Source organism: Mauremys reevesii, unplaced genomic scaffold, assembly GCF_016161935.1.
Source record: "Mauremys reevesii isolate NIE-2019 unplaced genomic scaffold, ASM1616193v1 Contig120, whole genome shotgun sequence".
NCBI lineage: Eukaryota > Metazoa > Chordata > Testudines > Geoemydidae > Mauremys > Mauremys reevesii.
Window position 1 is genome coordinate 154,301 of NW_024100739.1, and position 27,893 is coordinate 182,193.

The window sequence follows — 27,893 nt, forward strand, 5'->3', positions numbered from 1 at the left end:
TTTGTTGGTCCTCTGGGCACTCGCCAGTGTTTCCACATCTGTCTTAAAGCATGGCACCCAGAATTGGACACAGGACTCCTGCTGAGGCCTCACCAGTGCTGAGTAGAGCAGGACAATTGCCTCCTGTGTCTTACATATGACAATCCTGTTAATACACCCCAGAATATTAGCCTTTTTCACAACAGCATCACATGGTTGACTCATGTTCAATTTGTGATACACTATAACCCCTAGATCTTTTCAGCAATATGACTGCCTAGCTAGTTATTCCGCATTTTGTATTTGTGCATTTGATTTTTCCTTCATAAGTGTAGTACTTTGCACTTCTCTTTATTGAAGTTCATGTTGTTGATTTCTTACAAGTTTTCCAATTTATAAAGGTCCTTTTGAATTCTAAACCTGTCCTACAAAGTGCTTGTAACCCCTCCCAGCTTGGTGTCATCCACAAATTGTATAAGTATATTCTCCACTCATCAAAGTTATTAATGAAAATACTGAATAGTACTAGACCGAGATCCATCATTGAGACCCCATTAGAATGCCCTGCCATTTTGACAGCAATCTATTGATAACTGCTCTTTGAATACTTTTTTTTTCAATCTACTGTGCACTCACCTTATAGTAATTCAATTGACCACATTTCCCTAGTTTGCTTATAAGAATGTCTTGTGGGACTGTGTCTCAAGCCTTATTAAAATCAAGACAAGTGATATTTATGGCTCCCTCAATCCTGTAGGCTTATAATCCTGTCAAAGAAGGAAATTAGATTCGTTTGGCATGATTTGTTCTTGAAAAATCCACATTGGCTATTACTTTTTACCCTATTATGCTCTAAGTGCTGACATATTGAGTGTTTAATAATTTGTTCCAGTATCTTTCCATCTTAGGCTGCTTGGTCTTTAATTCCCTAGGTTGTCTTTGTTCCATCATAAAAAAGATATTTGCCCTTCTCCAGCCCACTGGGACCTCATCCATCCTCTATGAGTTCTCAGAGAGAGTGATTCAGAGATGGCCTCATCTAGTTCCTTAAGTATCGTAAGTTGAATTTTCAGGCCCTGCTGACATGAGAGCATCTAACTTATCTAAGTAGTCTTTACCCTGCTCTCTCCCTATTCTGACTTTTGGGTTTTCCCTTTTGTTATTAATAAGAATTGTCTTAGCATCTGGTCACAATTAACATATTTAGTGAACACTGAAGCAAAATAGGCATTAAACACCTCAGCCTTCTAGGTATCATCCATTATTAGATCTCCTTCCCTGCTAAGCAGTGGACCTGTGCTTTTCTTTGTCCTTCTCTTGCTCCTGTTGTATTTATAGAGCCTTTTATTGTTTTCTATGTCCTTCACTAGGTGTAACTCATTTTGTCCCTTAGCCTTTCTGATTTTGTCCCTACATCTCTGTGCAATCCTTTTGTTCTCATCCTAAGCAATTTGTCTGTCTTTCCACTCTTTGTGTCATGGTAGATCCCAGGAGGTGATGCGAATCCCAGCCATGATGGGAAAGTTCGCTCCTTCCATTTCATGTGTTCTTCTGTTCCATTTAGCGACCCGCAGACAAACTGTGTACAAAATGGGGCAGCAGCCTCATGCCATTACAATGAACCAATCAAAATACTTGGTGATTTCAATTATAAACATTTTTCCTATTTCTAGAATCTCTAGGCTCATTGTCATGCCAACCTATGACTTTATCAGGAGCCTTGCAGACCCCTCAGTACTGCTTTTCTAGAGTAAATGATCCAGTTTGTATCCGTTGTTTTACAAACAATTTTCTATAATGAGCAGAGTGGGACTTTTGTTACCTTGGGCAACTTCCAATACAGATGTGTGCAAAATGTCCCTCTGGGTCAGTACTGAGTGAATGTACTAGCCTCATGCTGGAGGACACTCTGCTGTAGGGGCAGGGGCGGCTCCAGACCCCAGCACGCCAAGCGCATGCTTGGGGCGGCATGCTGCGGGGGGCGCTCTGCTGGTCACTGGGAAGGCGGCAGGCAGCTCCGGTGGACCTCCCGCAGGCGTGCCTGTGGAGGGTCCGCTGGTCCCGCGCGGCAGCCAGCACACCTTCCACAGGAGGTCCACCAGAGCCGCGGGACCAGCAACCGGCAGAGCGCCTCCCGCGGCATGCCGCCCTGCTTGGGGCGGCGAAATGTCAAGAGCCACCCCTGTGTAGGGGCACCATCTCTTAAGTGAGGAAGGTAACTGGAAGTACTCAATTGTGGTAATTAAAGATCCCGTGGCGCTCTCTCTTGTAAACCCATGTGTCCTGACAAATTCTAGTTTATGAAGTTACATTCTTTCCACCTACATTCCCAGTATTGTTTCAACTGCATATAATATTCTCCTCCACTTGTTACCTACCTTGTTGTGTAGACAGTAGCCAGGTTTCACCAGCGGATGAGGTGATGCCTACAATCTTTACTTAAATGAATAATTTCATTGAGGCGACCATGTTTGAATAAGGACTGCAGGATCTCACCCATATTTAAATGATTTCAGGATCCTTTTTGAAGAAGGTTTCATTATAAATGTGAAGAACCATTATTGTTGTTCCAGTAGAACTATTTTAAGAGATTAGTCTGAGATTAGTCTGTCTGTTTTGTGAACTTTCAGTTCAATATTTCTAATGTTTCATGTTGCTGATACAGGTTACAATAAGAAGTATAAAGAAGATATTAAAAAGAAATACAAGCTAATAAAAGACATGAACAGTCGTTTTGGTGACAATATAATTCTAAACAGAAGATACACAAACTTCACTATTGTAGACAGACCTCATCAGGCAAAGGAGAGAGAACATGAAATAATGGCCATGGGATGGAGACATGCAGAAATCATGACTGAACGAGCTAGTTCTGCAGTTACACTGGCCACTCTCTATAAACCTGATAAAGATGGACAAACACCACAAGTCGTTGTGCTGCTGGGAGTTCCTGGGATTGGGAAAACAATGACTGCAAGAAAGATCATGTACGATTGGGCAGCTGGGGAACTCTATAAGAAAAAGTTTGATTATGTTTTCTACATAAACTGCAGGGAAATGAACCTTCTTAATGAGCAGGGAAGTGTGGCTGACATGATTTTTAAAAGTTGGCTTAATACAAATGCACCAGTTAACCACATTCTGGTGAATCCAGAAAAACTCCTGTTCATAATAGATGGGTTTGATGAACTGAGATTTTCCTTTGATCAGCCTAAAGATAATCTGTGCACTGATCCCTGGGAGAAAAAGCCAATGGAAATCCTCCTGAGCAGTTTATTTAGGAGAACAGTTCTTCCTGAGTCCTACCTGATGATCACTACAAGACCAGCTGCTCTGGAGAAACTCGGGCAATGTTTGGAGTGTTCACGTTATGCAGAGATCCTGGGGTTTTCCAAAGCTGAGAGGGAGGAATATTTCCACAAGTTCTTTGGAAATGAAAACCAAGCAAGACAAGCTTTACGATTTGTGAAAGCCAATTAAATTCTTTTCACCATGTGCTTTGTCCCCTTCGTATGTTGGATCATCTGCACAGTTCTGAAACAACAGCTTGAAAAAGGTGAGAATCTCACACAAACTTCAAAAACAGTCACTGGAGTGTATATGCTCTACCTTTCCTGTTTAGTCAAGCCTCTCAGCAACAATACAAAGCAACACTTACATGGAAATCTGAAGGGACTTTGCTCTTTGGCTGCTGATGGAATCTGGAAACAAAAGATACTGTTTGAGGAAGAAGAAATCAAGAAGTTTGGCTTAGATCAAGAGAATTCGCTCCCCCTCTTTTTGAATGAGAATATTTTTCAAAAAGAAACTGACTGCGAATGTCTCTACAGCTTCATTCACTTAAGTTTTCAAGAGTTTTTTGCAGCTTTGTTATATGTCCTGGAGGAAGGTGAAACAACAGATTCAGGGATTCCCAAGAAAGATGTGAAAACGTTGTTAGAAAACTATGGAAACTCTAAAAATTATTTAATGTTAACAGTGCGATTCCTGTTTGGGTTCTTAAATGAAGAAAGAATGAAGGACCTGCAGGAAAAAATTGGGTGTAAACTTTCACCTAAAATTAAGGCAGATTTACTGAAGTGGGTTCAAGCAAACCAACAAACAGATTTAACCTTGCCCTGTGTTCATGAGGGGATTTATCAAAGTTATCAGCTTGAGTTGTTTCACTGTGTGTATGAGATGCATGAAGAAGATTTTGCAGTTAATGCATTGGATCACTTCACTGAACTGAAATTAAATCAGAATAAATTTACCCAGATGGATTAACGGGCTCTTTCATTCTGTGTAAAGCATTGTCATAGTCTGGAGTCAGTTTGTATGTGTGACTGTACTTTTAGCTTAGAAGACCACGAGGAAGAACTCCCAAGACGACAAAAGTGGCTACATCAGTAAGTATTATCTGAGCTGAAAAATCTGTAGTTTCTTTAACAGATCAAATGTTGTTTTTCCTATGTCTTGATAACTACTAATTGGCTGAATGACCCACCTGAGAACAATTCTACTGTTACTGTAAGCTACTGATACAGTTATCCAGGGCCGGTGCAACCATTTAGGCGACCTAGGCAGTTGCCTAGGGTGCTAGGATTTGGGGGGCGCCAATTTCTTCGGCAGCGACCGCAGCAGCCGGATCTTTGGACACCCCGGTTGCCGCCAACATTTAGGCGGAGGGAGCTGGGGCAGGGGGGTGTGGGGAGGGCTGCCTGCAGCAAGTAAGGGGGGGGCAGCACGCAGGGGGAACTCCCCGCCCCAGCTTACCCCTGCCCTGCCTCCTCCCTGAGCATGCCATGACCGCTTCATTTCTCCCGCCTCCCAGGTTTGTCGGTATTAACAACTGCTTGGCAGGTCTCCAAAAGCGATCCTAAACCAACCTACCACATCTTGCACGTCTTGCAAAAAAGGCGGTTACTCACCGTAGTAACTGGTGTTCTTCGAGATGTGTTGCTCCTATCCATTCCATGTAGGTGTGCGCGCCGCGCGTGCACGGTATCTCGGAACTTTTTACCCTAGCAACTCCGGCGGGCCGGCTGGGCGCCCCCTGGAGTGGCGCCGCTATGGCGCGTGTTATATACCCCAGCCGGCCCGTCCGCTCCTCAGTTCCTTCTTGCCGGCTACTCCGACAGTGGGGAAGGAGGGCGGGTCTGGAATGGATAGGAGCAACACATCTCGAAGAACACCAGTTACTACGGTGAGTAACCGCCTTTTCTTCTTCGAGTGATTGCTCCTATGCATTCCATGTAGGTGATTCCCAAGCCTTACCTAGGCGGTGGGGTCGGAGCGAGACGTGACAGAGTGCAAGACTGCTGAGCCGAAGGCTGCATCGTCTCTTGATTGTTGCACCAACGCATAGTGTGCCGCGAAGGTGTGGACGGAGGACCAGGTGGCCGCTCTGCAGATGTCCTGGATTGGAACATGGGCCAGGAAGGCAGCCGAAGAGGCTTGTGCCCTAGTAGAGTGGGCCGTCAGGCGAGTAGGTGGTACCCGAGCGAGATCATAACACGCTCGAATACAAGCCGTCACCCACGAGGAAATCCTCTGTGAGGAGACCGGTTTGCCCCTCATACGCTCCGCAATCGCGACGAAGAGCTGGGTCGAACGCCTGAAAGGCTTTGTGCGCTCAATATAAAAGGCGAGGGCCCTGCGGACGTCCAGGGTGTGAAGCCGCTGCTCCCGAGGCGAGGCGTGCGGCCTCGGGTAGAACACCGGGAGGAAGATGTCCTGGTTAATATGGAAGGCTGACACGACCTTCGGGAGGAAGGCAGGATGCGGCCGGAGCTGAACTTTGTCTGCGTGGAAGACAGTATACGGGGGCCCAACAGTCAAGGCACTGAGTTCGGATACCCGTCTCGCAGATGTTATAGTGACGAGGAAGGCCGTCTTCCACGAGAGGTGAAGCAGGGAGCAAGTCGCCAGAGGCTCAAACGGCGGACCCATAAGCTTGGCCAGCACCAGGTTCAAGTCCCAGACCGGCGTAGGACGTCGTAAGGGTGGGTACAAACGGTCCAGGCCTTTGAGGAAGCGAGAGACCATGTGGGTGGAAAAGATGGAGCGTCCCTCAACCGGTGGACGAAACGCAGATATAGCTGCCAGGTGTACCCTCAAGGAGGAGACCGCGAGGCCTTGCTCCTTAAGGGACCAAAGGTAGTCCAGGATAACCGGAATAGGGACGAGAAAGGGGTTCAGGCCTTTCTGGTCGCACCAGATAGCGAAACGCTTCCATTTTGCGAGATAGGTGGATTGCGTTGAAGGCTTCCTGCTTTCAGTTAGGACTCGCTGAACCGCCTGCGAACAGTCACGCTCCGCGTGAGTCAACCAATCAGGTACCAGGCTGTAAGATGCAGGGAGCGGAGGTCCGGGTGGCAAAGCCGGCCGAAGTCTTGTGTGATAAGGTCCGGCCACAATGGGAGAGGAATGGGTTCCCGGGCGGAAAGCTCGAGCAGCAGGGTGTACCAATGCTGTCTCGGCCAGGCCGGAGCGATCAGTATGAGACGAGCCTTGTCCCTCCGAAGCTTTAGGAGCACCCGATGAACGAGCGGGAACGGAGGGAAGGCGTATAGGAGGTGATCCTTCCATGAGCAAAGGAATGCGTCCGACAGGGAGCCGCGGGAGCGTCCCTGGAAGGAGCAGAACCGGTTGCACTTCCTGTTGGTCTCTGAGGGAAAGAGGTCTAGTTGGGGAAATCCCCACCTTCGGAAGATCGTATACACCACGTCTGGGCGGAGGGACCACTCGTGGGCGAGGAAGGATCTGCTGAGGCGGTCGGCTAGCGTGTTCTGAATGCCCGGAAGAAACGACGCTGTCAGGTGAATTGAGCGGGCTACGCAAAAGTCCCACAGGCGAAGCGCTTCCGTGCAAAGCAGGGAGGAGCGTGCTCCGCCCTGCTTGTTGACATAGAACATCGCCGTCATGTTGTCCGTCAGCACGGTGACACAGCGCCCGCGGAGATGGGCCTGAAAGGCCTGGCACGCCAACCGAATCACCCGGAGCTCCCGGACGTTGATGTGTAAGGAGAGCTCCAGAGGGGACCAGAGGCCTTGCGTGTGAACGTCGCCCAGGTGTGCCCCCCAACCCATGTCCGAGGCATCCGTGGTCAAGGTGACGGAGGGACACGGCGGGCGGAATGGTACCCCTGCACAGATGACCTGAGGGGCTAGCCACCAATTGAGAGTGTCGAGGGTGGCCCTCGGGACTGTGACGATCGAGTCCATGGGGTCGCGATGTGGTCGGTACACAGAGGCCAGCCAAGTCTGGAACGGACGAAGGTGCAACCTGGCATAAGCTGTCACAAAAGTGCACGACGCCATGTGGCCTAGGAGGCGAAGACAGGACCGCGCCGTCGTCGTGGGAAAGGATTGGATATCCCTGATGCAAGCCACCAGAGTCTGGTACCGAGTGAGCGGAAGGCAGGCCCTGGCCAACTGCAAGTCCAGGACCGCTCCGATGAACTCCACCCTTTGAGCTGGAGTTAAAATGGACTTCTCTAAGTTGACAAGCAGGCCCAGCTCTCAAAAAAGAGACAGTATATCGGTCACTTGGTCTGCTACCAGCTGACGCGATGGGCCGCGAATCAACCAATCATCGAAGTACGGATACACGTGCACCCGACGACGACGGAGGGCCGCGGCAACCACCGCCGTACACTTGGTGAAGACTCTCGGGGCGGTGGAGAGGCCGAAGGGAAGCACCGCAAACTGGTAGTGCCTGTCGTTCACCATAAATCGGAGGTATCGACGATGAGGGGGATAGATCGCTGTGACGGAGCGATTCTGGCGGGACCCAACTGAGAGTGCCAAATCAGGACCAATTGCTTAAACAGGGCAGTTACAGCCCTAGGCTGGGGTTTTTCCACCTCTAAGGCAAACCAAACCAGCCAGACAAAAAGGACTTTGGTCTCACCCCACTGGCTAACCACAAGTCACACAAGCAATTTCCTTAGACACTCCAGTCTCCCAGTACCACCACCAGTGCACTCGTCCTGGGGATAAATGGTTATGAAAACCAACACCCCAATAAAAGAAAAAGGTTCTCTCAATCCCAAAGGACCAAGCCCCAGACCCAGGTCAATATGCACATCAGATCTTACCCACAAATCACGCTGTTGCCAATCCTTTAGAATCTAAAATCTAAAGGTTTATTTACAAAGGGAAAAAGGTAGAGATGAGAGGTAGAATTGGTTAAATGCAATCAATTACATACAGTAATGGCAAAGTTCTTAGTTCAGGCTTGCAGCAGTGCTGGAGTAAACTGCAGGTTCAATTTAAGTCTCTGGAATGCATCCCCCGCTGGGATGGGTCCTCAGTCCCTGGTGTAGAGCTTCAGTTTGTAGCAAAGTCCCTCCAAAGGTCAGAAGCAGGATTGAAGACAAGATGGAGATGAAGCATCAGGCTTATATAGACTTTTCCAGGTGTAAGAATCTCTTTGTCTTCACTGTGGAAATTTACAGCAAAAATATGGAGTCTGGAGTCACATGGGCCAGTCCCTGCATACTTTGCTGAGTCACAAGGCGTGTCTGCCTTCTCTCCATGGGTCAATTGTGTAGCTGATGGCTCTTTAATGGGCCATCAAGCCAGCTATGCCGGGCTAACATCAGCTTGTCTGGGACACTTCCCAGAGGCAGAGCAGAATACAAACTATAGACATTACAGAGCCAATACTTATAACTTTAACTACAAATGATACAGACATATAGACAGCATAATTATAATCAGCAACCCATAATCTGGTCTTCGACACCTTAGATGACCCCCTTTATCTAAGATTCGGTGCCACTGCAGGACCTTGGTTGCAACCCATGTTCTATATGGTCCCAATTTATATCAATAACGTCACACCCCCCCAACGCAAAATTGATGCAGGAAGGGATGACAAAACATCACTGACTGCATCCCAAGAGCCCCCTTTCCTTGGGTCTGTCTCACTACAGCTAGTGTTGGGCTAGCGGCCGTACCAGTGTATAACCGAAATGGTTTATCAAAGTCATGTTCAATAACATGAATGAATCTCCTTACAAACTCAAGGTATAACTTGGTTAGCTTTTGCAGCATGGTTCCTGTATGTTTCATGTGATCTTGCCAAGAGCTAAAGAAAACAGCTACTTTATCCATACCAGCTTTGGCCAATGTTTGGAACCCAATTAACATTACACCAATGTAGATATTGATGTTGTTCATAGAACAGGAATCTTGGCATTTAGCCATGAAAGCAATATGGTAGTGTGCCTCAGTTTCCCCTCTCATACAGCACATCAGGTCTGGAATGTATTTTCCCCTGTGAAAAGTTCCAACACTGTTTACAGGCATTAACTGTGAAACATCAGTATAGCAAGGCCCTTTAACATAAAGTGTGTTTTTATGTATTCCTTTCAACATGTTCAAGGGATTTTCCAAAAGATTAGGCACATTATACATTGTTACAGTTAGCATTAGCAATAACAACAAATTGATTGCAAGTGTCCATCTACAAACATGTTTGTCATGCCACACCCTTGGCTCAATACCATTGGAGTTTGGGCCTTTTAGGGTTAACCTGTGGGTTCCCTTTGCAAAATTCAGTCTTCTCTTTCCTTCTTGTTCTTCAGGATTAAACCCTGATTTCTCTTGCTTAACAGAGATCACCGGCTGATGGGGTGGGCCCTCTGTGCTAACAGCTATTAGCAAGTCTTTCTTCTCCCTGCCAGCCAAGTAATTCGCATCAACACAGACACTAGCTTTTAACTTCTTAGCTGCTATGGATTCCACGGCTGGACTTTGTCTTACAGAGATACCACACAAATCCAAAGAGTCTGAGGGTGAGAGCTGGCTTGCTCTCCCCTGCCTCCTCAAGCATTCAGCCATAAAACTGTTCTGCTTTGAAAAACCAGTAACTGAATCTGTCCTCAGATCCTGAAGCACAGACTGCTCACTTACCGATTCAGCATGGAGACATTCCTGTCCCAACAGCATTGTCTCCCCAACAAGCTGGCTACACACAGCCAGGTGGTTATAGGGCTGCTCAACTTCCTTAACAGCTTCTACTCCACCTGAGACCTTTTTAAAGCCGCCCACACTGGATCTTTCAAAAGGAAAGTCAGTGGATCCATTCACAACAGAAAATTTCTGGCTGTTAGGAACTGAAACTTCCCTGATTAAATCACTTTTACACCCTTCAGTTGCAGTAAACTGCTTGCACAGGCTACCATGAGGATTCCTTTCCCTAGGAGCTTCTCTAAGCAGCAATTCACCCCTCACAGAAATTCTGCCCTTCCCCTCTCCACCTAGGGCTTGCTCTACAGGAACACTTCCCTGAGCAACCACAGCCGCTTTCTGGGTCTCACCTACACTTAGACTCACTTCAGGCCCCACAGGCGGATTTCTACACAATCCCCTTTTAGGCACACCTACAGACTTTCTAGATAACAGGTCAGAAGCAGTCTCCTTCCCTTGGCCATGAACAAGTTCAGGAATCTTTTCCTTCTTGCTACAAGTTGTCAAACTGTCAGTAAGTAACACACTTAAATCACTTTCATGCTCTCCTTGTGCCCTGGCTAGGGTATCACCCTGATCAGACAGAGTTGCTGCACCCTTTTCCAACCACACATTAGCAACTGGCAAACTACAAGCACCAGAACTGTCTGGTCTTTGGGACCTTGCTACGACACTAACTGGATGCAACCTAGTCACAGTGCCATTCTCCCCAGCAGACACAAACTCAGGACTATTCCCTTCCTGGGCTTTAGCTGTATTTACAACCAACTCCGAGACAACTGAATCACCCTCAACCATCACAGGCTGAAAGGCCCCTTCTGTCTGCTCCACAGACACAGAAGAGCCGGAGACACATTCTCCTTCACCAGACACACAGCTTGGGATCTCATTTCCCTTGTCCCAGCACACAGGGCTGTTCACAGACAACTGCTTGGAGACCGAGGTATCTCCCTTCATAGGCAAGTCAATACCCCTGACAGAGACAGGCACATTCCCTTCACTGTCACATTTCTCCACACAGGAAACAGGTAAGGGATATGGACACTCATCTTCCACTATCCCTCCCTTCCCAAACTGCTGATTAGACAAAGCCATCAGCTCACAAGGCTGCCTAGGCTCCTCCAAACTTTCCTTACCAGGCACATTGCCTCTCCCAACAGATAAGCTGCTGCTCTTTTCACTACACTGAGCTACTTTTAGCAAATCACAGTTACCCATTTCAGGTTTACTTCTACAAGCTGCACTAGCCACCAATCCATTACCCATTACAAATTTACCCTCTCCCTCCTCAGTTAGGGATTTAACCTGAGAAACATTTTCCTCCCCAATGAGATCTTTTTGCTCTTGATCTAACTCCAGATTCACTTCTGAGACATTAGACAGACATTTAGAAACTTCATTCCCAGACAAACTGCTTTTTTGCACAGACAAACCTTTGGAGCAACCCTCCTCAGGCAAATCATTGCTCACAATAGACACAGGTTTAAGATCATTCCTCTCCTGTGACTGGCTACCTGGATTGAACAAAGCTTTAACATTTTCCCCAATTAAAAGATCTTTAGGCAATAACTTTCTGACACCAGCTATCACTTCATGCTGAGCCCCATTCCACTCAAGGTGGATTCTGGCTAAAGGCACACGGACAGTAAACTCACAGAGGATCACAACATTCACAGTCTGATTTGGCAAATAATCTTCCTCTTTGACCAGATCTGCTTTAACAAGAGTGATGTTAGAAGCCATAGTTTGCCCTAAACAGCTTTTACCATTGACTTTTACACTCTCATACATAGCACTGCCACAATTTATGGGGCCACCCCCTACTGAACACACAGTAACAGCATTGACATAAAAGGTGGCATTGTTGGGGTACATTTGGTTACCCCCAGACAACTGCTCAGAGTTATACAACATACCAACATTGTTACAAACTGGACTTTCAAGAGGATACAGTCTCTGCTGTTCTTCCATTGCTTTTTTGACTTGGAGTTGGAGTCTAGCTGTCTCCTGTTGCATCTGTCGAGTTTTCTCCTCAGCAGCCAGCAACTCCAGACGCCTCTTACGAGCTTTTTCTTCCCTCTTAGCAACTTCTTTCTTTCTCTCATCAGCCTCTTTCTCCATTCGAATTTCTGCCAGTTCTTGCTCATAATCAAACTGCAGGCTGTCTCTCAAGGCTTGCAGTTTCCTTGCTTTTCCTGATGCTTTCTGTCTCATGGTCACTGATCTTTAACCAACCAAACTCTCAATCCCAAAGTTAAAATTTGGATAGCATGGGGTTCTGACCCAAAGCTTAATTGACCTGGTTCTGTGGATCCAAGCACGACTACGCCACTGTGACGGAGCGATTCTGGCGGGACCCAACTGAGAGTGCCCAATCAGGACCAATTGCTCAAACAGGGCAGTCACAGCCCTAGGCTGGGGTTTTTCCACCTCTAAGGCAAACCAAACCAGCCAGACAAAAAGGACTTTGGTCTCACCCCACTGGCTAACCACAAGTCACACAAGCAATTTCCTTAGACACTCCAGTCTCCCAGTACCACCACCAGTGCACTCGTCCTGGGGATAAATGGTTATGAAAACTAACACCCCAATAAAAGAAAAAGGTTCTCTCAATCCCAAAGGACCAAGCCCCAGACCCAGGTCAATATGCACATCAGATCTTACCCACAAATCACGCTGTTGCCAATCCTTTAGAATCTAAAATCTAAAGGTTTATTTACAAAGGGAAAAAGGTAGAGATGAGAGGTAGAATTGGTTAAATGCAATCAATTACATACAGTAATGGCAAAGTTCTTAGTTCAGGCTTGCAGCAGTGCTGGAGTAAACTGCAGGTTCAATTTAAGTCTCTGGAATGCATCCCCCGCTGGGATGGGTCCTCAGTCCCTGGTGTAGAGCTTCAGTTTGTAGCAAAGTCCCTCCAAAGGTCAGAAGCAGGATTGAAGACAAGATGGAGATGAAGCATCAGGCTTATATAGACTTTTCCAGGTGTAAGAATCTCTTTGTCTTCACTGTGGAAATTTACAGCAAAAATATGGAGTCTGGAGTCACATGGGCCAGTCCCTGCATACTTTGCTGAGTCACAAGGCGTGTCTGCCTTCTCTCCATGGGTCAATTGTGTAGCTGATGGCTCTTTAATGGGCCATCAAGCCAGCTATGCCGGGCTAACATCAGCTTGTCTGGGACACTTCCCAGAGGCAGAGCAGAATACAAACTATAGACATTACAGAGCCAATACTTATAACTTTAACTACAAATGATACAGACATATAGACAGCATAATTATAATCAGCAACCCATAATCTGGTCTTCGACACCTTAGATGACCCCCTTTATCTAAGATTCGGTGCCACTGCAGGACCTTGGTTGCAACCCATGTTCTATATGGTCCCAATTTATATCAATAACGTCACAATCGCGACATGGAAATATGCGTCTCTCATGTCGAGGGCGGCAAACCAGTCTCCTGGATCCAGGGAGGGAATAATAGTCCCCAGGGATACCATGCAGAATTTGAGTTTTAGCAGGTACCGGTTGAGCTTCCGGAGGTCCAGGATTGGACGGAGACCTCCTTTTGCTTTGGGGATGAGGAAATAACGGGAATAAAAACCCCTGCCCCGCCGGTCGGGCGGCACCTCCTCTATGGTACCCAAACTCAGCAGAGTCTCGACCTCTTGTAGGAGGACTTGCTCGTGAGCGGGGTCCCTGAAGAGGGACAGGGAGGGAGGGTGGGAAGGAGGGGGCGAAACAAACTGGAGGCGGTACCCGGATTGTACCATACGCAGGACCCAGCTGTCCGATGTTAAGCGGACTCAACGGCTCTTCTGGTGCCGGAGCTGCCGGGCCCGTGCACTGCGAGTGCACCATCACCGCCAGAGCCGCAGGTGTTGGCAGTGGCTGGGCGACCGGTCCCGAAGTTGAGGCTTTAGCCGCCGCTGGTGCCTTCTTTTTGCGCACCGGGGACGGGGAGCGGTGCCGTGACGCCGGTGCCGGTTTCGGCGGACGGGACGCCTCCGAGCTGTGCCGGGTCGGTGCCGCCGGTGCGCTACGTACCGAAGCCGATTTAGGCGCCGCAGGGATCGGTGCCGGTGGACGCAGCGCCGACTCCATCAGGAGCTGCTTGAGCCTGGAGTCCTGCTCTTTTCTGGTCTGCGGTTTAAAGGCAGCACAAATGGGGCACTTGTCGGTACGATGAGATTCCCCCAGACAACGAAGGCAGGAATCGTGAGCGTCCCCAACTGGCATCAACCGCTGACAAGCCGAGCACAGCTTGAATCCCGGTGTCTGGGGCATGAGCCCACACCGGGTGGGGGAAAAAGGAGGGTAAACCCCCCCTAATTCCTTAACTACCTTAACTAATTATATACAAAAAATGGAGAAAACTGCTAGGGGTGAGGAGGACTAACAGAGCACTCCACAGTTCCAGCTAACCGTCACGGGCGGGAAGAAGGAACTGAGGAGCGGACGGGCCGGCTGGGGTATATAACACGCGCCATAGTGGCGCCACTCCAGGGGGCGCCCAGCCGGCCCGCCGGAGTTGCTAGGGTAAAAAGTTCCGAGATACCGTGCACGCGCGGCGCGCACACCTACATGGAATGCATAGGAGCAATCACTCGAAGAAGAACTGTCACATGTTTCCACATAACTAGTGCAATGGGAGTGTGGAGTTTTTTTGTTTTTTCTGGGTGAGCGAAGATGCCACAATACCCAGTGGTAGAGTGACCGGATAGCAAGTGTAAAAAATTGGGACAGCAGGTGCTGCCTGCCCTGGCTCCCTATGTAAGAAAAAGCTCCAAAAATCAGGACTGTCTCAATAAAATGGAGACATCTGGTCACTCTACCCAGTGGTTTAGCAGATGGTGCATTGAGGTACCAGCTAAAGGGCTGTGAGTTCTAATCCCAGTTGTTTTCTTGACTGCTCTTGATATTTCTCTGCTTTTTTCATCCCTTATTAACATAGGCCTCAAAACCCTGCCTTAGGGGAGGTATAACTATCCTCAACCCATTTTACAGCCGAGATAACAGAGCGATTGGTAAGTTCACATCAACAGAGCTGAGGATAGAACCCAGGCCTCTAAGAGCATGGATCTAAGCCTCATGCATTTTGCCACCCTGCCTACAAGGTGAAAAGAGCCAAAATATCTCTGTGTAATCCACATTCAGACAGTGTGGCTCTTTATTCCTGTCTAGTGACTAGATCGTACAGCAAGCGGTTCATGGATCTCTAATAGCCCCTGTACTCATGGGAGTGGTCCTATAAATCAAGTGACAGATGCGCCTCTTTTGAGATTGAGAGCCCAGGACCACTCCCTGCAGATCAGGGCTGGCCAAATCAGGCAGGGAACAGATCTGACCCTGGTCTCTCACATTTCAGATCAGTGTCCTAACTACCCAGTTACAGAATCAGTCTCGCTCTCTCTGGCCCAATGAATATTTAAGGATCTGCACAAAGTGGAATAGCTCCAACAGAGAGAAAAACACTAACCATAGGGTTATTTGCTATTCTGAGATGAGAGCTCTCTCTCTCTTCCTCTCTCCAGAGGTATTAAGGAATGTTTGTTGAACATTTTCTAACTGAAGAGAACCCAAGCAGGAGGGCTGTTGCAATGGCTCTGCTGTCTCTAACCAGCAGAGCTTAGATTCCTCCCAGAGCAAGGAAGAGAACCCAGCCTAACAATCCTGAAACCCAACAGCCTAGTGCTAGGGATTAAACACCATTCCCCGCTAATAGGAAGTTGGTGGCCCCAGAATGAATTGAGATTGGTCAGTACCAGCTCCCACCTCACAAACTCACCACCATGTGTTACACTAACTAGTAAATGATCACGTTTAGTCTAATGGGCAGAAGTTAGTAAGCAGGAGTCATGTGCACCAGCTGCCCGGCCATTGTCAAGTGTTTTGCAGGCAGGGGAGGCTCTAGACATTTTGCTGCCCCAAGCACGGAGGGTCCGCTGGTCCCGCAGCTTCGGCGGACCCTCCGGACCCGCAGCTACGGTGGACCCTCCGCAGGCATGCCTGTGGGAGGTCTACCGAAGCCACGGGACCAGCGGACCCTCCGCAGGCAAGCCACCAAAGGCAGCCTGCCTGCCACCCTCGCAGCGACCGGCAGAGTGCCCCCAGTGGCTTGCCACCCCAGGCACGTGCTTGGAGTGCTGGTGCCTGGAGCCGCCCCTTTTTGCAGGATTCACAGCAGAGGTAAGTTTTAAGGAGGGATTTGAAAAAGGCTATTGCAAAGGAGTAATAAGAACATAAGAATGGCCATACTGAGTCAGACCAAAGGTCCATCCAGCTTAGTATCCTGTCTGCTGACAGTGGCCAATGCCAGGTGCCCCAGAGGGAGTGAACCTAACGGGTAATGATCAAGTGATCTCACTCCTGCCACCCATCTCCATCCTCTGACAGACAGAGGCTAGGGACACCATTCCTTACTCCTTAGTGGAGTTATGATGTGTTCCTCCCAGGCATAGGGGATGGCAAGGGAGAAAGCATGAAAATATTATGGACTAATGAGTAATGAAAACTGGCTTGGTCGGCAGAGTAGAAGCAGAGGTTGACATCTTGATAATGTGCTACAGTAACAGACAGGGAAAGGCTAAGCCATAAAGGGCTAAATGGTAACTTGTGTTCGATTCAGTGGAGAGGGGTGGCTAGGTTACCAGGAACACATCTCCCCAAAACGGTGCTGCCTGCCCTGGCTCCCTATTGGCCCGAGTCAAGTTAAATAAGGTTGTACTGACTCTTTTCAAAGCACTGCATGGTGCTGGCCCTAGATCTGAGATAGAAAGAGAAAGCTACAGTCCCTCCAAGACAGCGAATTGGCCTGGTGGCTTTGTTCCACAAGAAAAACCAATCAGTTGACAAGGAAGGAAAGGCTTGTCTCTGCAGGAGATTCAGTTGTCCCAGGTGTGGGGTCACAAGGTGGAACTCACTGCTCAATGAAATAAGAATGAACCCCCTGCACCCACCCACCCACACTGCCTCAAAACTAAATACAAACCCTATGTCTCTGACTGAGTTTTCCCACAAGAACCAGCTCTCACCAGCACCATCACATTACACATGTTCTTTAAAAATAACCCCAGTGATACCCACGCTGTTTCCTGATGGAGGGGAGATGTCTTGTGGAAGGCACTGGGACACCATAGTGTCGGATGACCTTACAATAATCTGAGTCTTCAGCATAAATTTGACCGTCAAAGCCACATTTTGAATGAAATTGCCCAGTGTCAAGGTGTAGGTGGAGAAAAGGAGGGACCAAGGAAGGAGCCCTGTGGGGTGACAGTGAAAGATGGAGGGGGGTGGGAGGATGTAGCACATGAAATGCTGACGAGAGAGGTAGGAGGAGAAGCAGGAGAGAACAGACTCCTGAAAGTTGAGGGAAGAAGAGGTTTCAAGAGGAGGAGAGTAGGCAAAGGTGTTAAAGGCAGTGGAGAGGTTGAGGAGGGAGAGGACCGAGTACAGAACCTGAACTCTGGCTAGGGTGCGGTTAATAAAAACTAAGATGGAAGCTTCAGTGGTGAGGAAGCCAGACTGGACAGGGTGACAAAAGACAGGGATTTGGCCTGCTCTCCTTTTACCCACCATCTGCCTCAGTGACACCATCGACCATCCCATCCTATCTTCTGATCTACCTTGTCCCTAATGCCCTTCCATTCCTCATGTTCCCCCCCCCCCTCAAACTCTGGTCTATTTCTTTGGCAACATATGTGTGATTTATTTGCCCCCATGCAGGGCCGGCTCGGGGTTTTTTGCCACCCCAAGCAAAAAAAAAAAAAGGGGGGCGGGGGTGGGGCCGCCGGAGCGGCAAAGCGGGGGGGGGGGACAAAAAACATGGCGCAGCCAGAGTGGCAAAGTGGGGTGGGCAGAACAAAAAAATGGCACAGCTGGAACGGCAAAGTGGGGCTGTGAGGGGGGAACCTGCAGCACAGCCGGAGCAGTAAAGTGGGGCAGGGGGAACAAAAAAAAGGCATGGCTGGAGCAGCAAAGCAGGTGGAAAAAAAAAACTCTGCGGTGCGGCTGGAGCGGCAAAGCCGGGGGAGGGGACACGGCGCGGCAAAGTGTGTGGGGGGAACAAAACAAAAACACGGAGCGGCAAAGCGGGGGAGGGGCGGGAATGGCGCGGCTGGCAAAGCAGGGGAAAAACAAAACAAAAAAACCCTACAGGGCGGCCGGAGCCAGTGTGCAGGGGGACTCCCTGTGCTGGAGAGTGCGCGCCTGGTCTAGTGGTGGGGGCGGGGAGAGAGAAGGGGGGCTCTCAGCGGGGCTCTCTTCCCGCGGCCCCAACCGCCACACTGCCTGCCGGGAGGGCTCCATGCTGCTCCAGTCGGCTGGGAGAGAAGGATGCTTGCTGCCCTGCCAAGTTTGCTGCAGGGTGCTCCCCTCCTGCACCCCTTACAGGGCGGCCAGAGCAGCAGGAAAAAAAAAAAAGCGGTCGTGCCGCCCTAATATTGGGCAGAAGCCACTCCCTAGAATCTGCCACCCCAAGCACGAGCTTGCTCGGCTGGTGCCTGGAGCCGGCCCTGCCCCCATGATAAAAAACCCTTCCCGTGACCCCACTTGTCTCTCCAACTATCACCCTGTCTCCCCGAGTCCTCTACAACTGCTGTTTAAGAAAGACCTGATTATTAGAGCTGGGCAGATAATAATTAATAATTCATTCAATGAATGTTGCCTTTTTCACAAGTTATCCAAACAATTTTATTTTTTTTAAATATTAATTTTTCTAAATTATTCATTTTGATTGGACACACAGGTCATAGATATTTCATTTCTGTGATTCGATGAACATAAATATGAGAACCAGATTTCTAGTATGAATGCTCAGGATTATAAATACAAATTTTGCTTTCACGGGAATATTCTGTAATAGTTAATTAAACACATTGCTTCAACAACATTCCTGTCTGCAAATTCCCTTTGCTAGAATATTTGGAAAGCACACAATAAAGATGTGTGAACACAGTGGAAATAAATTCACTTTAAAATTCATCAGAATATTCTTGAATTTTAGTTGTTTAATTATTCATCCAGCACTATTTCTTATACAGATGCTGCTTTAAAATTAACTTACCATTTTACACATTCTGCTGTCAGGAAACAATAAGCTCCATTTCTGGTTCCTCCTAGGGATGTAATTTACTAAGTGTAACCCTAATTATACACTATTGAGTAACAGTTGCCATAATTACAATTTTAAGCAAATACTTATATTTGGTTTTTAGCTTTGTGGGCAAATTAAAGACAACATTCCTAGTTAAATAAACACAATAATTTCTACTGTATCTCCAGAAATGATACTGCACTTACTGCCTGACACACAAGCATAAAACCTCTGGAGACATTCCCATTTGTGTGAATAGTTAGAACTGGTTTTAATATTCAGAGAATCAGAGTACCACAAGTTCATAAAATGAATGGATTAAACTTAGTCGCATGTATTCTATTTGACTCCGTATACTTAAAACACATATCAAAGTACTAGATGTAGTTTTGAATTGGGGGACTTACAACTAACTGCCTGCAGAATAACCTATGTGCACTGTATCACAGTGTCCAAGAGGCTATTTCAATGTTCAGGAAATAGAATTAAAATCTGCCTTCAGAGAACAACAAAGACAATTTCTATTTTCTCCTTTTTTTAAGGAAAAACCGTCAGGATAAGCCAAAGCATTCACCTATTTACCTGCTCTGTCAAGCACTGAAGGATCCAAACTGTAAATTAAAGAAACTAGAGTAAGTAACTATTCTTTCTTTTTAAAATCCTCTTATTACTGCTGCTATCCCAGAAATTCTACAGCAGTGCAGCTCTTCACCATGGTTGGTATAGTGACCACATAGAATTGTGTAACTTCTGAGGATTGTGTTTAAATTTTCAGTTAAAACATGTGGGGTTGGCTTAGTCGGCCTAGTGCTGTAATGACAGTTAACCCAATTGCCTTACCCACATATGAGCCTGAGAGACAGGGGTCAGAAGACCAGGGGGAATTCTTTGAGATCAGGAAAGATTCAGGAGGTGGAAGATACAAACTTAGGCATTTTAATCTTAGATATTTCTGAGGTGCTTGTCACTAGAGCTCGGTGAAATTTACTTGGTGAATAGCTGATTTGGCAAATAATGCAGTTTAGAGTTGACTGTTCACGAATTCAGGTCAAATCTGATGAATAGTTTAAACTGAATAAAAATGGGGAGAACGTTTCCAAAAAAGTCAAAATATTTAGTTTTGTCATTTTTGAAACAAAATTTCAGACTTTGTGACAAAATGATGTTTTGTTAGGAAAATTTAGCTCCGTTTAATTAAAAAAATAGAGTTAAACAAAAAACCTGAAAACTAAGCATTTTGTTTAGGGGAGCACAAAACATTTCATTTGATCCCAAACCATTTGTTTTACAGTTTTTTTTCATTTTGTTGGGAAAAATTGTCTTTTCTGTTTCAAGTGAACCCAAATAAAATACTTTCTTATTATTGGGTTCAGGCACTGAACCAAATAACCAATTATTCACCCAGCCCTACCTGTCACCAGGGTATCTAAGCCCTGAACATATCTATTTATTTAACATCTATGTATCTTCACTGGATTTCATTTCTCCCTGACTCACAGGTGTGGTTTTTTGGGAGGATTGATTTATTTCTTTCTCTTTCTCTGCTCCACCCTCAACTCTCTCCTGGCTTCTTTATTTTCTTCCTACTACACCAGCTCCATCTCATGCAAGTTGGTCTAGTTCAGGGTCGGCAACCTTTCGGAAGTGGTGTGCCAAGCCCTCATTTATTTACTCTAATTTAAGGTTTCGTGTGCCAGTAACACATGTTAATGTTTTTAGAAGGTCTCTTTCTATATTATATAACTAAACTACTGTTTTATGTAAAGTAAATAAGGTTTTTAAAATGTTTAAGAAGCTTCATTTAAAATTAAATTAAAATGTAGATCTTATCAGTTTAGTTGTGATCCTTGCCCTTGCTTTTCCTTGCTGAGTTTTCCAATTTCCCCAGGCAGGCAGCGGGCTGAGCGGGCTGGCAGATGGAACCCCAGACCAGCAGCAAAGTGCCACTGAAAATCAACTTGCATGCCACCTTTGGCATGTGTGCTATAGGTTGCTGACCCCTGGTCTAGTTATTACTTAGTCCTGCTTTGAGTGTGGGGGACTGGACTAAATGACTTATTGAGGTACCTCCAGCCCACACTTCCGGGATTCTGTGGTGATCCTGGAGTTGTTCCTGGGAAAGTCTTTAGCAAAGAGGTGATCTTGCATTTTGCTTTGACCATGGCTAGGCCAGGACTCAGTCTGATCCCCTCTGACAAGGAGTTCTACAGCAGGGCTCTAGCGGTTGAGAATTCTCTGCCCCAATGCCCAAGACTCTGAGCCTGGGCTCCTATAGTTGGATTGTCCCTGTGAGCACAGCTGTTCTGCAGGGTGCTGGTGGATCGAGCGGTTTGAGACGACATCTGTGCTAGAGAACTTTGAGCTTACCAGCAGCAACAGCAACATACCTGTATCGCTGCACAGCCACATACATACTTACAGCGATGCACAAGAGATCACATCACCTTTGGATTTTAATAGAATGCAATTACATATTGTCTCCTACCATGTCCCTCTGCACTGATTCAGCACAAACACTGGCAGAGCAGCTGCAGTGGGGCAATAAATACTTCCCATTCAATCCGACAATGCCCCTGCCCAGCCTTCCATGACAGCTCAGCGTACTGGTGCTGTCGTGATAAGCCACTCACTGAAGCTAGACAGAAGATTTCATAATTTGGATGAAAAAATGAACAAAGGTGATACAAAATTATCAGAAAATTGCTTCCAATTTCCAGCCAGTTCTGCATGCCAGCCCCATGTCTGTCCCTAAACACCCAACCCTCAGGTGACGACATCTGAATTTCAACTTGAAAACAGAAATCTTGTTTTTATTTGGCCCCTTGAGAATTCTTCTGAAAATCAGAAAAGCAACAGCTTGTGAACATTGTCCTGGTGCGTGTGCATGTACATTCGCACACATTGCACGGAGTGTTCACTGCCTCAGCAGCAACTTCCATACTGCTGAGATCTGCAAATAAGAACACAGAGCAGGATAATGAACTAATGAATTAACAACCAGACGAGCACTACCCTCTGCACTCCCACACCTCCAAGTAACTCCATTTACTTTCCCATGGTTCTCATTGCTCCCATCCTCCCCGGCAAGCTGCACATGCCCCAAGGACTCCACAACAGGAGGTGGGGGAGAACTCCAAAGTCTCTGGGCTGCATGGAGGAGGGGCCCTGAATGATATTCTCCCTCTGAGCCCAGAGCACGGTCATCTCAAGCTCCCAAAGAGCTACCTGCAAAGGAACGGCTCGTTCAGTGCCAAAACAAACCACAAAACGAGATCTGAAAACATAACAAAACAACTGAACAAATGACTAAAATCCAGCCCCTCACAAGCACAGACACCCACAGCTGCTGGTGCTCTTCATGATACATCCTGGCCCGGCAGGCCCACAAGCAGCTTGGCAGAGGGCAGTGGGAGCTGCTGACCCCATCACATCTTCTGCAAGTGAGAGGATGTTCCATTCACAACCTATGTGCATATTTTAGGGCAGGACAGAACCATTTAAAGGAGGCAATGCAGCAAACTAAAAATATTAAGAGAGAACATACACTGTAAACCATGGACATTATGCTCCTAGTTCAGGGAGCTGTATTAAGAAGTGTGGGTCAGATGCAACAAGCCACAGGCCTGCAGCACTTGCAGAGTGTGCTGTTTGTGGACATAGTGCACCAAAGTGATATGCTCACTTTGGCCTTTGTAGCTTAAGGAGCGATCTGCTGCCAGGTGAATGGGATGCCTATACCACACCGAGAGAGAGTGAGTTGTGGCAGTCCAACAGAACGGTGACAAAGCCATGGACGACAGTGGCTAAGGGCTAGGGAATAGAAGTGCAGAAAAGAATTAAATGGAACATCATTTTGCTGTTTCCAGGCCCCGATGGCCTACAGTAATTCCATGTTGGGGGGGAAAATGGTGGTCTCCAAAAGGGAGGAGGTTATAAATCCACTACAGAAATTCATGGACTCATAGATTGTAAGGCCAGACGGTACCATTACATCATCTAGTCTGACCTCATGTATACCAAAGATCATTACATTTCACCCAGTTACCCCTGCACTGAGCCCAGTAACTTGGGTTTAACTAAAGCATCTTCCAGAAAGGCATCCAGTCTTGATCTGAAGACATCAAGAGATGGAGAATCTACCACTTCCCTTGGTAGCTTTCTTCCAATGGTTAACCGCCCTCACTGTTAGAAATTTGTGGTTCATTTCTAATTTGAATTTGTCTGGTCTTAATTTCCCACCATTGGTTCTTGTTGTGCCTGTCTCTGCTAGACTAAAGAGCCCTGTAGCACCTATTGCCCAAGTGGAGATGGGAGATGATTTCTGGTGTGAGTATGAGGCTATTGAGCTGGCTCCAGGACAGCCCCACACCTCATCCAGCTCCTCAGTGGCCCCCATGGCTCCTTCTCTCCCGCACCCTTGGAATTTTGGGTGAGGATGGTGAGCTTTCTCCTCCCCTCCATTTTCTTCTGAGGGTAGCCAGCTGGCCCAACCCCCATGCATGTTTTACGAGGGCTGACACGTGGGTCCACAGTGCTCCACTTCTCTGGGTGCAGGTCCCAGGGATCTTCCTTCAGGCAAGAGCTGCCGCCCTTACCCAACTTTTCATCATCCATTGACAAAAATGAGGTTGCTTGCTAGGCTCCATCTCTGCTTTTTATAAGCAAAGCTGGTGGGATGGTGAGGGGAGGGAGACTTAATCTCCAACAGTGTTTTCCAGGATCTCTGGTTGTTCTCAGGGTAGTGCTACAGGGGCCAGGCAGTTTGGGTTTGCACATTTTTGATTTCCAACTCACGTTCAACTAACTTTAAAGTAGAACCTGAATTTGTAATTTCTAGGCTTAGGAATGAAAGTTTAGGATATTTTTTTTTAAAACAGCATTTTTTAATCTCTTTCTACAAGGTTGGGGGCAGGTCACAGTAACTTCAATGTCAGTATGACAAAGCCTTCTGTCTGGGAACTGTTTACATGTTGGCTGTGAAGGAAGAGTTTGCTACACAATGGAAGCCCAGATACTGAAACCTCAAACTTTGCCAACAACAGCACATGTACGGGGCATCACAGCCACCTTTATCCACAGAGCAAATTCTTGCCGACACCAATCCCAATGTGATCTGTGAAGCTAGGCAAATGCACTGCCCTTTTCCACAGCAGACTATGGGTGACCAATGGAATATGCATTGATTTCTCACTGCGAAGTAAAGGGAATGGAAAAACTGTATAAAAATAAACTACAATAGAACCTCAGAGTTACAAACACCAGAGGTATGAACTGACCTGTCAACCACACAACTCATTTGAAGTAGGCTATCAGGCAGAAGCAGAGGGGAAAAAAAGAAGCAGCAGCATATACATTATGTGACTGTTAAATATAATCTACTAAAAAAATAAAGGGAAAGTTTAAAAAAAATGACAAAGTAAGGAAACAGTTTCTGTGCTTCTTTCATTTAAATTAAGGTGGTTAAAAGCAGCATTTTTCTTCTGCATACTACAGTTTCAGAGTCAGTTGTTCACTCATAGTAAAGTATTCAGTCAGTGTTCAGTGGTAAACTTTTGAAAGAACAGCCATAACATTTTGATCAGAGTCACAAACATTTCAGAATTATGAACAACTTCCATTCCCAACGTGTTCATAACTCCAAGTTTCTACTGTTTTAATGAAAACTAACTGTAAAAATGGGACCACTTCCTCCTGGCCTTTTGAAGAGCTAATGTGTCAAATCGGTGTCAAATGAATCAACGTTTTTTTCCCTAAAAAGTTGGTTGGTATTTCCAAATGTTTAATTTGCCCCAAATAGAACACTGAGTCCCTGGGGAAAGGCCCCACTCAGATGGGCATGCAGGCATGAGGGAAAAAATTGTCAGGATGGATAGACTAGTAAGTTCAAAACACACTGGGGAGGAATCTCAGAGGAGTCTATACTATCACCTTAGCTTTGTAAAATGTGACACGATGGACCAGTCGTGTGAGCCTGAAGCTCACTCGCTCTGATTCAGAATCATTGTTGGTAGGAAAATGACTTTCCGTGTATGGAAATTAAGGAGTCAGTTAAACTGCTTTTCTGTGGAGATAATAGAGAGCACCATGTGGACCTGTTTGCACCCTGCCAGAACCCCTTTCTACTGGTAGATGGGGAAGGATAGCTCAGTTGTTTGAACTTTGACTTGCTTAAATCCAGGGTTGTGAGTTCAGTCCCTGAGGGGGCCATTTGGGGTAAAAATCTGTCTGGGGATTGGTCCTGCTTTGAGCAGGGGGTTGGACTAGATGATCTCCTGAGGTCCTTCCGACCCTGATATTCTATGATATGATTCTAGGAAGACATGAGGCTCCTGCATATGGCCCGTGCCCTGTCAGGAGCCAAGCTGTCTGGAAGAGGGCTCCTGAGATGAAGCAAGGTGCCTTTGTTCTATGTTAGCAACCAAGACCAGATTCAGCCCAATAGAGTCGGCTTTGGACAGCTGCACGTGACCTAGCCAGTATGAGGCTATGAAGATTATAGAACCCTTGTATCTTCTGAGATGCGCCAGTGCCTGTGTCACCAGAAGCAGATATTAAGGTCCACAGGAGCATTCTTCTCCCGGAGGTAGAGAGAGCCCCCTTGCTAACATTATCTATTCTTCAGGCTATCAGCAGAAGGCTGGTAGGTTCTTGTTCAGGGATGTGGCAAAGAGAGACCTCCCTCTCTCTTGTGCCCTTTGAGACTGGGCTCTCTAGGGAAATTCCAGCCTTTTCTAATGTATGGTCGAGAGCGATGGGGTGGGGGGGTGAGACTTGAGATGTGGCAAATTGGAGCCATCCCTGAATCCTGAATGTTCAATACTAAGTCTTCCATAGATGGTGGCTTATTTGCTGAGTCCTCAATTGACAAGATGCAGCAAGAAAGAAGAAAAGGCTCCTCCCATCCACAAAACTTCTTATTAGCAGATGCCCAAGTGTGTCTGCTCAGAGGTGGAAAACACTCATATGGGAATACAGGATCAATGAGAGCTACAGATGCACATGGATTGAAATCCACACATAACCATGTGGTCCCCATCATCCATTACTACAGCTCTGTGATTCCCCCTCCCTTCCCCCTCTCACTCCCAAATACAGGAATCTTTCTAGAAACCCACGGCGGGACTGGACAGACAGAAATTCTCATTTTCCTCTCTGCTTATCTCCTGCAGGTTTTGTGATTGCCGTTTGACAGCTGCTTGCTGTGAGGATCTCTCCTCTATTCTTGGTACCAAACAGACCTTGATCGAGTTGCACCTGGCAGGAAACAGCCTGGGAGAATTAGGAGTGAAGCTGCTGTGTGAGGGATTGAAGCATGTGAACTGCAAACTGCAGAAACTGAGGTGTGTATTTACCATTTTTTTTCCGTAAAAGACTCCATGGAGTGTGAGGATGGTGTAAGATGGTCGCTCCCTGCAGGTACATGAAGTCAGTGTCTACATTGCAAAAAAGACCCACAGCAGTGAATTCTCAGATCCTGGCTCAACTGATCCAGGTTCATACTACAGGACTAAAAATAGCTGTGTAGTGAGGCGGTGTGGCTCCCCTCCACCCTGGAGCGGGACGAGCCCATCCGGAGCTCAGAGTGGGCGGAGCTAGGGAGCTCGGAGCCCGTCTCTCAGAGGGTCAGGCGGCAACTCGTAAGTATAAAGGCTCGCCCTCAGAGCTCACTAGGGAGCCAGTCGCCAGGCAGGACAGACGTCTCCAGCCTAGCCCACGACTGGGAAAACCCCGTGGCCCAAGCTGCACACCAGGACTGGCCTGACTTGCCCTGCCTTGCCCTGCGCTCGCTACCCAGAGGAGGTGCCGGACCTGCCCTGCGCTCACTACCCGGAGGAGGTGCCGGGCCTGTCGCTCACCCACTGCCCCGAGGAACCCATGGTGCTGGACCCCCGGAGGACACCACCCTGACCCAGGTACTACCCGAGGGGGAGTCTGGAAGTAGCATGGGGGCAGCCGACCCTAGCACTGCCAGAGCCCATGTCAGTTTGTTGTGGTAAATAGAAGCTAGGCACTTCCCATGGCCCCTCCAAGCTCACCGAGAAAAAGTTTTGAACGGTTTCACAGCCGCATTTCGGGATTCACCAGCCCACTGAAAATGCAGCCACCCACTACCCTCATCTTCAGCTTAGCTGAACGCACACTTGTGGAACACAGGCTAATGGACATAACAGATGCCCATAGAAGGACCCCAGTGTAAACTTCTCTTTTACAATCCCACTTCTGCCAACACCAAGGTTAAGATTCATTGCTGAGCTTCTAAGAGGCGCAGCAAAGATCTCACATTCCAGAGAGAGGGTGGAGCTAAGTGGATTTAAACCACCTTTACGCCTCCCAGATTCAGGGCTGCTCCAGGTATTCAAATAGTTCCCTAGTGTAAACTAGAGCTGCTCTGAGATCCCCAGGCTGCTAATGGACAACTATGCAGCTTGCAACAGATGAGAATCCCAATAGCTGGCAAAGCAGAGTAATTGTTCTAAAGGAAAAGTTATTTTGATTCTGGAAGAGTGTGTCCACACAGGGAGCTATTCTGCTCAATGTCCTTGTATAGACAAGCCCTCAGTATCTAGCCATCATGTTTAAGGCCTGATCTACACTTAAAATTTAGGTCAATATAGCTACAAGGCTCATAGGTGTGGAAAAGTCAATTAAAATAAAAATAAATTAAAAATTCAACCCCTGGTGTAAATGCAGCTAGATTGAGAAAAGAGGACAATATATCTTCAGTTTGTCTATTTTGGTCATAGTCTCCTTGATCTGGGTGATATTTCTTTCTAAAGCACTGAGACTTTTAGTCTACAAGAAAGAGAAACTCTAATGTACAACTGGCTTCCTATATAATTCCCTTATTCTTCATTTTT

General features: G+C 47.2%; 1 pseudogene; it reads left to right on the forward strand.

Moving 5' to 3' along the window:
* LOC120392876 overlaps nt 1-27,893 on the forward strand; it is a 53,313-nt pseudogene that overhangs the window by 4,786 nt on the left and 20,634 nt on the right.